General features: G+C 40.3%; 1 protein-coding gene across 3 annotated transcripts in view; it reads right to left on the reverse strand.

Moving 5' to 3' along the window:
• Nucleotides 1–11,282, reverse strand: part of grm4 (glutamate receptor, metabotropic 4) — a 147,915-nt gene extending 136,633 nt beyond the window's left edge. Inside the window, exons 1-2 of one of the 3 annotated variants that reach the window (XM_034313851.2) lie at nt 11,168–11,282; nt 10,818–10,997 (exon numbers count right to left, since the gene is read on the reverse strand). The gene's annotated coding sequence lies outside the window, so the exon portion shown is untranslated. Of the gene's footprint in view, nt 1–10,675 lie in introns of all 3 variants that reach the window. The other 2 variants (XM_026919846.3, XM_026919856.3) reach the window with 2 other exon arrangements.
• Nucleotides 11,283–13,797: the final 2,515 nt, after the last annotated feature.

Raw genomic sequence — 13,797 nt, forward strand, 5'->3', positions numbered from 1 at the left:
AGAGCTGAGAGAGCTTTCAAACAGCCCTCATTTCTCACCGTATGCTTAGCATGGGCAAGTGTGTATGTATGCGTATATGCGTATGTGTGCTTCTAATATCCTTTGGAAATTGGACATTTTGCCATTATCACTAGATGTTGTGCAACGTGCATGGCTGCGCACCAAAATAAATAAAGATAGGTCATAGAATGAAACAGAATGAAGTTAATCACAAGATGCTTTAGCCTGTAATGGGATGGATTGGCTCGATGTAAGAGTCTCCATTTTCTATGCAGATAGTTCCCTCTAAATGTGTTAGATGTGCGTGGGGGCTGTATAGCAGATTGTACCAGTAGTGTAACATCAAAGACGACTGCACTGATATGGAAATGAGATTGTGCATTATGTGAAACCGTGTCTTCTCCTTTAACTGAATCGAAACATGTCATGCTCTGCTGTAGCAGAACACCTGTGGAACATGCTCAGGTGTAACAACAGCTGTGCTTTCAGCCCATGTTCACCTCCAGAGCCGAGACTCCCACAGCGCGTGACTGACACACTTCTGAAAAAGATCAGAGAACAGCCCACGAGCCAAGCTTCTGCACAGCTCCAGATAAAGAACGAGAGAGCTGCCTGGAGCGGAACAATGAGATGATGCCTTCTGGATGCACCAAAATTCCCTGTATGCTGTTCGGAAATAGCAGCATGGAAATTTGGTGTGATTCCTTACTGGGAAGGTGTAGCAGGGGCAGGTCTAGTATTTTTTTCCCATCAAGAGGGTATAAAGATATAAACAGACTGGCATTGTTAAGCTAACTACATACAGTAAAAAATAATAATAATTAGCTTACAGGACTCTTGCTCGAGAAGCAATATCAAGTTTGTGTATAGTGATATGTGATATATGACTTCAAGGATATCTGTAATAAATAATAAATAATAAAACTACAACCCAGGATTCTGAAAGAGCTGTACAGTAGGGTTTTTACTTGTCAATTCTGTATTTTAAGAGAATGCTGATATTTTCACCATTAATACTTTAAATAGTATTAATAAATAAAGTAATCATTATTATAAACATAAAAGCATTCTTGAATTGAACCAAAACCTAGTAAAGCATTTTAAAGGGAGTTATTTTTGCTCCATGTTATCTAGCCTGCTGCAGATTCGGCCATACTGAATGAGTCCCAGACTGTATTCTTCATAAAACATTTTATCATCCGCACAAACGGCCAACACCTTCTTCATTCTGACATGCTTTACATATTATTCAGTTACGCTTTATGTTGACTTTAAGAATTTTTTATTACCTGTTGTGTATTTGCTATGCTGTTTTATCTATTTGGGTTTGGCTGCTTGGAAGCTTGGCAAAATTATATTAACTTTGTCGATTTTTTATGGTCTATGTCTTCAATGGATTTTTTTTTTTCACAAATATAAAAACAATAGTCTTGGCTTTCCAGTGTACCCATGTGTAAATAATTTGAGTATTTTTCAAAATTTGGGTGAATCAAACAACAATGCAGCTTGCCTGGTACTCAAAAGTTATTAGTCGTCTGTAATGGATTGGCTTCTGATTGCCCATGAGCCTCCTGAACATTTCCTGTATCACCTGACCTGCATTTTCAAATGTGGCTTGTGTAAACTTAATCTCTTCCCATTTAATTTTTGTTAAAAGTGAATGCATGAAAGTGGTACCTGGATGTAGGGGAGGGCATTGGGATGGCCTCCCCAAGGACTGCCCCTAAGATGGTGGAAACCATCTCTAAGCAGGTTTCCCAATACCAGCATGTCATTAGATAAATGAAATCTTGTGATGTCTTCTCACCGCCGAAGCAAGAGCACACATATGCACAGGCACACATACACACACACACACACACACACACACTGTGCAGTACAGAGAAGATGGAAGACTTCATTAAATCCCTGCAGTATTTTTTTGCCTTGCAGAACTATGACAATTAACGTCCCTCGCCATGCTGCCCACAGAGTTCTGTGCACCCTCTCCCTGTGTTGCAGCCCATGCATTATTAATTGGGCCTCTCATGGTAAATAATTACATCTCATTATCAAATCTGAAAGCATGGTCCTCTGTTTCTCTATAACAAGCCTCCAAGATGGTCCATTTTGCATGGTTAGTGCCACTCGAATTAGACGTTCTACTGTCCAACCGCAGCCCAGTTAGCTCAGTCTGAGGCAGAAAGAAGAAGGCAAAATACAGCTGTCAGGACGAACATCAGTTTCATTCCTTTCCTGCGTTTGTTCTGTTCAGAACAATAATGTTCCCAAGACCTCCCTCCCCCATAGTGCAGCCCACAAGTCTCTGATTCGCTGCATTCATAAGAACAAAGGGAAGGTGCAAAAACCAAATCATGTATTAGTTATCGCCCACTTCATGGATAAATCATGGTCAGTCTGTTACCTTTGGATGAATGAGTATTTCAGCTTTCAAGGTAAAGTAGTTTCATATAAAACAGTCTTAGAAATTCACTTGTAGGGCAGTGCTGTAACGTCTAAATCTGAACATTTTTTATAGCTCTGAGAACTAAAGCACTTCTGCTTCCTTTCATTAGACAGTTTTCTACAGATCTAGTGAAGTTTTCCCATTTGCACATTTCTTTGATGAGTACTAATAGCAAAGTTGTCACACCCTGTAACACCCATGAACACACATAAGTAGCCTATTAAAGGTCCCTGCTACATCATTTTTCTCCTCTTTCCCATTCTCGACTTGTTGAGGAGTCCAGATGCTGAGTATACAATGCACTCTAATCATTTTGCTAATCTTGTTATTGTTAAATCTGCACCATCATCAGATAGACTGCTTCAGTATGCACTCTGGATGACAGTAATTTTAATATTTGATTTATTGCTGATTTTGCCACGGAACAAGACATGTATGCATGTAACAGCATGACACTCAGACGTAGAGTAACTAACCTTATAACTGGTGTGAATTGTTAAATGTTTGTTGTCTTTCCCAAACTTTGTGTCTTTCGGGGTAGAATGGCAGGCTGTTGGTCCTCCTAGGCCATGATGGAGTTGGATAGACATGATCAATGCCTAAATTGTTTGGGACCTGAATATGTACAACAAGCACTTATAGAATCTTGCCCTAACTGAAATATAATGCTGTTAGCAATGTGCTAAAAGTGTCTCATATGCTGAGGAAATATTTCTGGCTATGCATCAGATTCCTCTGGTATTAGACTGCTACAGTGAGGAGTGAGACAAGCAGCAGGTATGGCAGTAGAGGCCACTAGGAAGAAGAAGGTGAGCTTCTTCATCATGTTGGAGCAGCAGAAAGAGAACAGGGCAGAAAAAAATACAGTAATTAGTCCAAAGGGGACCATGTGTATTTACAACTTTGGAACACAGAGTACAGACGCTAACAGCAGGCAAATGCAAGAGCTGTTAGATGCAATGCAAAAGTGCAATGACGTGCAGCGCTAGGGATGCTTAGTAGACTACTGACGCCTCGCATACAGAGACAGACCCTGATGTATTTTCAGTGGCTTCATCTCATTCTCTAAGCTTGGGATGCATTTTGGTGGAGAGTGCTCATAACCCGCCATGGGAGCATCTCATCTGAGTATAATGCTGGAGTGCGACTCAGCAGCAGTGGTGAATGCACTGCAGGCTGCTATTATGACTGCCCTAGTAAAACTGAAGCTGGATATTCCACCTGACACAGCTGACTGAATGCTGAGATAATGCAATGGGTACTGACATCTTACAGGCAAACCAAGACATCTAACCATGCAATGGCAAACATAGCCTGGCCTGGAACAAACATGGAATGCCACCTGCCACTGTTATGCGGCAGGTCTCTGGCACACAGACATTAGATCATTACCTCCTTCTGCACAGTTTGCACAGCCTGGTCATGCAGCCAACACTACTATTGCACTTACTGAATTCAGGAAATATCTGGCTCCTACCAAATTAACCTGAATGGGACTTAATGAACTTGGCAGGGTAGTTGTCAATTTGTTTGCCTTAGTTTCTCACTCAGAAGACTGACTAAACATATCTACCATTGCACTGTTCCTGCAGCATTGGTTTTCAGAAACTGTTAGATAGATGGATAGATAGTGGATGGATGGCATTTAGGAGCAAGACAAAGTTTGTCACTGCACAACACAGAACAAAAACCAGTTCAGTTTGTCTCAGATCAAAGCATGACCATACTTCCAGGACATGATTCAAGTGCTGAGGCATCTCGGCATTATATCTGAAAATACATAAGCACTTAGTTTATTGTCAGTGACTGCCATACACAAAGGTCTGCCCACAAATAAGCAGGATGCCAACGGACATATTGAATGTAGACCATACTTTTGGGCTAGCTTTGTCACCAAGATCTGCAAATCACTGTAGAGCCCCTGCAATGTAAGGATCAATGCATGCTCCTTTTTCTGGACAATTGGCCGGTGAGTAAATAGCCCATACAGCAGGTGTTGAGCCAGATAAATGTCCTCATCAGGCATGTGTAAGCGCAAGGACGAAAAGGCAATCCCCCAAAAAAGTTACTTGATTCCTTCACAGATTGTTGACCTGAGGCTTGACTTGCATGCCATACAGCACTTCCTGATGGATCACAGTGCTGTCTCAATTATGGATGCAATTCTGAAAATACAAGGGGCTACACATTTCCCATACACAGACTTTCTATGTCTGGATGGGATGTTATTTGCAGCTCAACTACTAAAACTGGATATGTTGTTCTGTCTGCCATTTTGATGTCGACTGAATGCTCAGCGCCTGTCAACCATATCACAAAAGCAGGTATCACTAGTAGTGTGCACGCACACTGAGGTTTTGGTCCAGCACATGTTTTTCTCAGCAACGAGCGAAACTGTAATGACAGATGCCTCTCAGCAAAGCTGGAGGAGCATGTGGAAAAAAAACAAAAGAAAGTAAGGAAAGGTGGAAACACGAGTTTCGACGTCAGCATATTATCATCCTAGAAATGAAATCTGTGTGACTAGTGCTGCAAAATTTCCAGGATCCCCTAAGGGGGTCAAACATATTAGTATGTACCTACAACACTATTGTAGTGTTTTACATCAACCACCAAGAGAGCACAAACCACAAGCAATGTTGAAGTTGGGCAAGTAGACTCTAGAAGTGGACAGATGAACACCTGTCTTAAGAGCTGTTTTTCTACTGGGCTAATTCAGTCATGGTGCAAACATGGTTCAATATTCTTAGCTTTTCTGCTGATGTCAGTAGAAAAGAAAAAATAGATGCCCACATAATTTTTTTTTAAAGTTCAATGTCACAGAGAATTATTTTGAATTTTGTTAACTAATGGACCATAGTAAATAATACACATTTCTGCTGCAGAGACAGAAGAATTAGCCTGAAGCAGGTTCTCCAAGAAGCTTTGAACAACCAACTAGCCAATTTCTGATGGGTGGCAAATTATGGAAAAAAAAATCCAGTGGCTCTGTTATGCTGTAGGAACCTTTTGCTGGTATTGTTCAGGGTCACTTGTACCCTAAAGAGAGAAGAGTCACTACATATCACAACAGATATTCTGACTGATCACCTTTCTCCTGTGGTGAAACATTTCTATCCTGATGGGAGTGGTCTCTTTAAGGAGGACATCTCTTCCCACAGTGGCTTACTGAATGGTTTGATGAGTATGAAAAATATGTAAATCATATGCTATCCTGTGCCATATTGAGGGAATATCTTTTGGAAAAATCATGTTAATCCCTCCAGTACAGTACCAGACACTTGTAGAATGCCAAGGTGCACTGAAGCCAGCAGCTTGTGGAGGTCCAACACCTTGGTAAGATAGTGTCCATCAGTGTGTATAAATGTAATATATATATATATATATATATATATATATATATATATATATATATATATGTATATATAAAGCAAGACACTGAGAATGCACACACTCTGATGTGATTGAGGAGTAAAGGCCATGCAAGTTTGGCTTTAAGTGCTGAACAGCTCATGTCATGACGCTAGTGGGATTGCTAAATGTGCTCATTTCACACTCCGTTTAACAGGAGGCACTCTTGGGGGTGCATACAGATCGCAGTGATGAAGGGAATCTCTCAGCATGTGTTAGGATCAGCCCAAGAGGAACTCAGAATAGACCAGCTCCCCACTGGCAAGAAGGCCTCTTCAGAATTTATAATTATTCTAGACTCCACAGAAACTTTTATTACACTTTTCAGCTGTTCATTCCCTTATCAGCCTAGGATCCTCTTATCAGCACTGAAAGAATTACCATGAACCAGAATGTATTCCAATTCAATATATTTTGAAACTTTTTTTTTTTTTTATCTGCGTTGAGAAAGAAGACTCTGGGCAGGCATAAATGCATATATTTGTTCCTGCCTTACTGTCGTTAGAATCTCATTCCTTTGAAAACCAGTTTGTTAACATTCTGCTTGCACTTTTGCAATCTGCTGTTCCTCAGTGTTGGCAAAAACATGATAACAAATAGACAATCACAACCTTTTGAAGTGAAGTGAATGATGAATATTCCCATTTTCACACTCTGATCAGTTCCCCGCTATGTTGTTGCAAGACCATCTGACTAAAGGCTATTTATCCTAACTGAGGTTTTCCAAATATGCTCTTGTTTTGCAAGCACATTCTGAATCAAACCCACACTGCAATCTTACAAACAAAAATCAGTGATGAGAGGCGAAAGAGGGCGGTTTTGAGAACTGTTTTACATTCTGGTGCCTATGCAGATCCAGGCCTAACGAGTTGGCTCAGGCTGGATAAACGGACAATACCCTGCAACTATCCCTCCATTAGCTATGACTCTAAAGTGAGCCAAGGGTTGTGGAGAAAGCCAGACCACTGAGTCCTTGATTTCTTTCAACTTACTCAGTCTACTTTGTGGGAGAAGTCTACTGACTCTGAGCTGTGAGAAAAAAGCACACAGTCCAGTGACGATTTAAAGTAAGAAATATCTCAGCAGTGTTGGCTATGAAGTTAGTTGTGGGTTGAGAATTGCTGATGGAGGCAGTGACAGTGGTAGGTCCACTCTCTCACCCAGTGCCTGAGCTGTTTGGCCAGACCCGCCGCTGAGCAGATGGTCTTAGCTAGAGGGAAAATGAGGAGATGGGCTAGAGTGGAGGCATGCCGTTTCACTAGAAATATCCAATTACGCAGACACACACACACACAAGCACTGTGGTAGAACTCTAATGTAGAGAAATGTAAAATGTAAAAGGACTTGTGCAGTGTACAGAAAGATGCAGCATCAGCAGATATTTAAGAGTGTGTTTGGGGGGGTAGGAGTGGGTGTGGTGTGTATGTGTGTGTGGGTGGTTGTGTTAAACATAGCACACAGTAGAGAAGATATGGACTTAATAAATCTATGTCCAGTGTGGTTCTATACATCTTTGTGGATCTAATGTGAAGAATGTGTTAGTGCTACATCGATGCTCCATGCACAGGCCTCCACCGTGTACACGCCAAAGAGTCTCATTTGATAATGTAGACAGAAAATCTATATGTGGGAGCCTCAGATACAAGGCTAAATGAAATCTAAATTTGGGTTTATGCTTAGTCAGTCAGTTCAGATAATTAAGCTGTGATAGGAGAGGAGCTTCTCCGTGCAGCGGAGGTTTTTGATCTTTTTTTTTTTTCTGCTGACAACAAACTCTCCAGTGTACTTGGAAGGTAAAACAGTATGAATTTTGGTCTGGTTTGCCCTACAGATAACTAGCAAACTTTGATGTTTGAAAGCCATCCAAAATCTAGAAAAGATTCCCTCAAGCATTCTAATGTCATGGAATGTAATTTATACCATGCACAGTAAAACTAAATATATAATAAATCCTAACCCAAGTACTGCAGCCATTCTGTCGAACCATCGCCATCTTCAGAAAACAGAATAACTCAATATCCCCCACCAAGTTAGAGCAAACTTCCGTAGAAGAGTTTCCCAGCCAATCCATCACCTTGCAGCAGCGTGGTAAATAGAAAGCCTTTTTACCATCTGGCCACTGTTGAGTTGATGGAGTACAGTAACTGTAGTCGGTAATCAATAATAAATGCCAAACCTGTAGAATGTGTACGCATTAAGCATACCGAGCAAGCCAACATTCCATCCATGCAGCTAGGATGCTTTCAGAACGTCTAAATTATACATACAGTGATTGCATATGTAGGAAAATTCTTCACGATAAGTAAGCATGCAGAAGGATGTTATTCTATATGTGGTGAGTACACAGAGGAGGTAAAACACAGCTAATCTAATTTGCTTTCACCATCTGTTTTGTTCTCACCTCTCCAAGCCAGGAGACAGTGTGATCTGTGGGTAAGAGCAGTAAATCAAAGCAAAATAAACACTGTTTATAAAGAACAGGTGCTCTGAGAAAACAACCATTATAGCTAAATGTTGACTTCTTTTCTGGCCAGCTATGAACACAATACTCTGTGATTAACCTCAATCATAAACCCCTTTCATGAAAACAGCTGCTGTAAATTTAAAGAACAAAGTGAAGCAGCCTGGCCTCAACAACACAATGGCGAGATAATACACAGCTGCAGGATATTGATAGCAGCATTTGCCGAAAAAGTCCTTCAGACTGATATTCCCAAAAGCATAAATAAATAAATATACAAACAAACATACAGGCAAACAAATAAATAAATAAATCCATACACAAATCCATACATACATTTTAAAATGCCACAATTTTATGCTATGAGCAGACATTATTCAGGCCACATACCTGTCACCAGTGCCACCACACACTATAAGTGTAATGTTATGGAATGGTCACGAAAAACACACTCCTGTATGCAACAGTTCCAACCAAATCCATTTGCCTGCACATCTGCAAAATCGAAATCTATCTTCTTGACCACAGAATTTATCTTATCTGATATTTCTCTTTGCTGATGGAGGACACGTCATGCAGAATAAAGGATTTTTTGACAATTTACTGTATTTTTCCATTTCTAGTAGTTTGTCATATTCACCATTTTAAAGCCGAACAATTATCTTCATTTCATATGCAGAATGGAACTCAAATTAAGACTGAACACAACAAATCACAATCCAGACGAGCTTAAGCTGCTGAGGATCTGGCAGCAAACCATTTATTAAATGGTAGCGAGGCACTTAAAGTCAGTGCTGGCTAAAACCTCAGCAATTCCAGTCGATTTTTTTTTAAATGGTTAAACAATACAGTAATATGGTTTGGGAATGCAGCAATAAAAGTATATAATATTTCGTATGCCAGCTGTATTGTTTACATTGCTTGGTATTAACATGTCAGGGCCGTTTCTTGCTATAAGTGGTATAATCATTCGCTTAGGGCCCCTGGACCACCAGTGAAAAAGGTTTACGTATCAGGCAGTAGCAGGGGGCTCCTTGTGATAGCTAAATTAAATAACTAACATCAGAAGATCAAGAAGAAGCAGAGATCACGAAGCGTTCATATCTATCTGAGACTGAAACGTGCCTCAGAAAAAAGGAGAGGATGAGGAAAAACACTGAAATTATATCACCAATTAAAGAAATTAATGCTAATTAACTGGATTTAGTCAATGTGTCTTTGTGTTTCCTGCTTCCACTTGTTGATGTAATTGAAATAAAAAAATCTTTAATGGCTAACTAGCTAGATAGCTGGTTTCTAGAGCGTTATTGAAGAAGTGTTAGGCTAACACATGTTAACACACTTTATCACTAACAATGAGAACAGGAGGCTGTTGACTTTAAAGATAATCCCAGCTCAGCATCAATCAACTACAGTTCTTTTCAGAGCTACAGCAACTCTGAAGATCACAACCAATGAAGAAATGAGTTTTCGTTTTTAATACTTTATGTATGTATGTATGTATGTATATATGTATGTTTAGTTATTTTCTTTATTTATATAATCAATCAACTCTTTAGAGATTCTATACCTTGTGTATAGTTCTTGTTCAGTCAGTTTTATTTTATTGTTTATTAAACAGTTTTTTCTCTCATCAAGATAATGAAGTATTCATTCTCTTCATTCTTGCATATAAAATAACATGATTGGTGTGGGCTTGGGGCCCCTGAGTAACTTGTCATTTAGGGCCACCAGCTGTTCAGAAAAACAGCCCCACTTGCCTGGCGACACACAAAAATGCAACGTTTAGGACACAAACCTAATTTCTATTCATAAAATATAGCTAATGTTAACATTCTCCTTAAACGATTATGTTAAACATACAATAAGATGCTTGAATAATTATATTTTTAGAGCCCTGATAATAAGGAAAAGAGGACATAAGGGCTGATTGTCTGTGATGATCAATTTACTATTAAAAGAAATGTAGATTTCAACACCAAATGCCAAGATCAAGATTTATGATTTATGATTTAAGAATATGTTTTAATGGTGTTGACCAGTTTCATGAGCAAGATTACGACTGTGGCTGGATTCAGATACAGCAGTTATTCTGGCACACAGACCTGTTGTTGCAATAAAATTAGGGGACAACACTTAAGCCAAAAAGACAGATAGATAGATAGATAGATAGATAGATAGATATGCAGAAAGCCAATGCAGCTCTAGAAGAATCTCTTAGTAAAGCAGAAAATCCTCCATTTGTATTAGTACTACTCGCCAGTTTATCACTATTCTCACATGCTGTGTCAGTGAATGCTGCCTTTCTGTCTGTTAATACGCATCTGTCTTAATGTTTTACTTGTGGGAAATCTTACCTGGAGATCTTACACAAACAGAGGCTTGGGTTTGTCTCGGATTTTTCGCATTACAAAGTCACTTCTTGGTGTTAGGCTGAGCTTTTTTTTATTGCACTGAGTCAGTGGGTGAATGGGAGAGTTGCCCTGTTCCCTCACTCACCGTGCTGTCCGGTGCTGCTGGAGGCTTGGCTGCGCAGTGCCTACAGGACTCCCCGCATCATCTGCTGAGTCTCGGACCAAAGCGGGATGCTTGCTGTCTTCTTAATCGGATGATGTTCGACGAACTCCATCACGGCTGCTCGTGCAATTCAAAAAGAAATCCCCCACCTCGGGATGCTGTCTAGAAAGAAAAGAGAAGAAAAAGCAAAAAAGAAGCTGTTGCGCTGTCCAGCTGAAGTGGTGCTGAAACGCTCTCGAGCGCCGAGCACTTTCCATTTTGTCCACTCTCCGTTCACTGAGTCATGACTAACGGCGGCTCGGCCACAGTGCAGTGAAGGCGGAGGTCCGTACCTGAGGCGCGTCAGTGAGCCAGGCTTCGTGAGCGATGCGCCAGTGGAGCGCGCGCACCCGCGCTGCTGAAGGGGGCGGGGCTTCGGGGATCGACGCGGCGGCGCTTTCGACGCCCACGCGCTCTGTTTGATCATCAGCGCGAGGCTGCAAATTGCCGAAGTAATTTGTTCAATTTACTTTGGGAGAGCATTAGACAGGTTCAGATTACAGGCTGACATATTAGTCCCATTAGGCATTTTGTAATCGTGCAGGCGACTGGTGTTTATAGCAGAAAAAAAAAAAGATGCATGGCCATCTGAAATGCTCCAGATGAATACCTGCTTTTCAGTGTCTTCAGATTTAATAACAAAAGAAACACAGGTTTCAAGACTATAATTAATGCATTAGATGCACGAGCCTCCCTGAAGCCAGTACTGATTTTGAAAAAGAGCTGTGCATATTAAAATCATAGCCTGGTTCATGGCTCATGTGGGCGAAGCAACCCTGACAGCAAGCTAATACAGTTTTCACAGTATTTCAAAAATAAGTTCAAAATGGCTTTTAAAATATCCAAGGAAAGCATGTTGTACAGCATAAACCAGCCCATTCCTGTATGAGCAGGAATCTTAATAGAGGGAGGGGGATTTTACAAAGACCAGATTTTTAAGTCAGTGTACTGAAGTTAGTCATCTGCTCTTGGACTCTCAGAAAAAAAAATTACTAAACTGTACCTTTCCTTGTGGCTGGGGTGGTAACCTCCAGGGTTGGGGGTTCGATTCCCACCTCCGCCCTGTGTGCCTGGAGTTTGCATGTTCTCCCCATGCTTAGGGGGTTTCCTCTGGGTACTCCGGTTTCCTCCCCCACTCCAAAGACATGATTGTAATCTCTGAAATTGTCCGTAGTGAGTGAATGTGTGTGTGTGTGTGTATGTGTATGTGTGTGTGCGATTGTGCCCTGTAGTGGGTTGGCACCCCATCCAGGGTGTCCCCCTCCTTGTGCCCTGAGTCCCCTGGGATAGGCTCCAGGCTCCCTGCGAACCTGTGTAAGATAAGTGGTACAGAAAATGGATGGATGGATGGAAGGAAATGGACCATAATTAGCTTTCAGAGCAAAGCTACAGCAAAGGTACACTACATGCACCATTTTAAGGTAAAGGATAAATATTAAAGGTACAAAAGGTGTACGCTTGAGGATACTAGCACAGCCACAAGGAAGAGTATAGTTTAGTACCTTTTTTTCTGAGATTGTGGGTGTACTTTATATTCCAGAACTCACACGTGTTATGCTGGGAGTAGTGCTCAACTCATAACCAGGTGTGCTGTAATATGGAAATATAATGACCCCTGCTGGTGCTACAGCTGCACGTGCAGGGGATTCAGTGAGTGAAAAGCTCAAATGTTGCCAAAACAATTAGCATATGTATGTCTATTTAGGCTTTCCTTTCTCACAAACATGACTCCATGATGATCTAATTTATTTCTCGTCTCACCGTAACTCACACTTCTCATTATGCCTTTTAAAAATGAAAGAATACATATCTAAGAATCACGAAGGACACAGGACACCTAGGACACAGGTTCTGCTTATCCTGGTTCTGGAGTACACCCCCCTTGTTTTGCATATTTTAGTGTTTTCCCTGCTCTAGCACATCTAATTCAACTAATCAGCTAATTAACAGCACTGAGTTGAAGACGGGTGTGTTAAAGCAGGGAAAACACTAAAATGTGCAGGACAGGGGCTACTCCAGGACCAGGATTGGGAACCTGTCACTTAGCATATTGCTAAACATAACAAAGCCTGTATTCTTTAGGGTGAATTCAGATATACTGGAAAGTTTTGAATTTGTAACTTATCCCAATTCCCCAACACAACACATTTCAGAACTCTTCAAAGTGTGAAATATAGGAATTGAAAAAATCTTCACCAAATTCATCATCAACATATTCTAAAATTACATATGCACACAGCATGTAATATTCTATATCTTCCAGTCTGCCTTATTCCCCTGCTTCATAAGATGTTTCATAAAAACACCATTTAATGGACGTAAGATCATGCAGTGCACCAATTAATCATAGATGCGGGTTGTTTCATGCATCCATTCATACATCCATTATATCCCTTCACTTATTGTATTTAAAGACTGTCCCAATTTACCTGAACCATGCTGTCAAAAATTACCAGAGCATGTTAGGAAATTTAGGACATCTTGAAAATTATGAAATTAAAAGCATATATAATATGTATATAAAAGCATACTTTTATGTTTGTTTTGTTACAGTAGTATATCTTAAGTATATCTGCATCATAAATATGTGTAATATATTACTCATGGCAATTTTATAATCTTATGAATGCATGTCATTTCTCCTACCTCAAGATTTTTGGGGTTAGTTTCTAGTTTGATGCTGATCATACCCCCTTAGATGACATTACATGAATTAAGTCATTTTATTTCCATCAAGCAGTTCCACTGGGTTTAGTAACAAGTTTTGACTTTATCGGGCCGAAACATAAATGCTGATAAGTTAAACTCTCCCAATATATTTGATGTCCCAGTATATCTGAATTCACTCTACTTCTGAATTGTCTGTAGTGGTGTCCAATCACATAAATGTAAGCCAGGTTTTAAATTCCTACCAATTCCACAG

The sequence above is a fragment of the Pangasianodon hypophthalmus genome, chromosome 2 (genome assembly GCF_027358585.1).
Source record: "Pangasianodon hypophthalmus isolate fPanHyp1 chromosome 2, fPanHyp1.pri, whole genome shotgun sequence".
Taxonomy (NCBI): Eukaryota; Metazoa; Chordata; class Actinopteri; order Siluriformes; family Pangasiidae; genus Pangasianodon; species Pangasianodon hypophthalmus.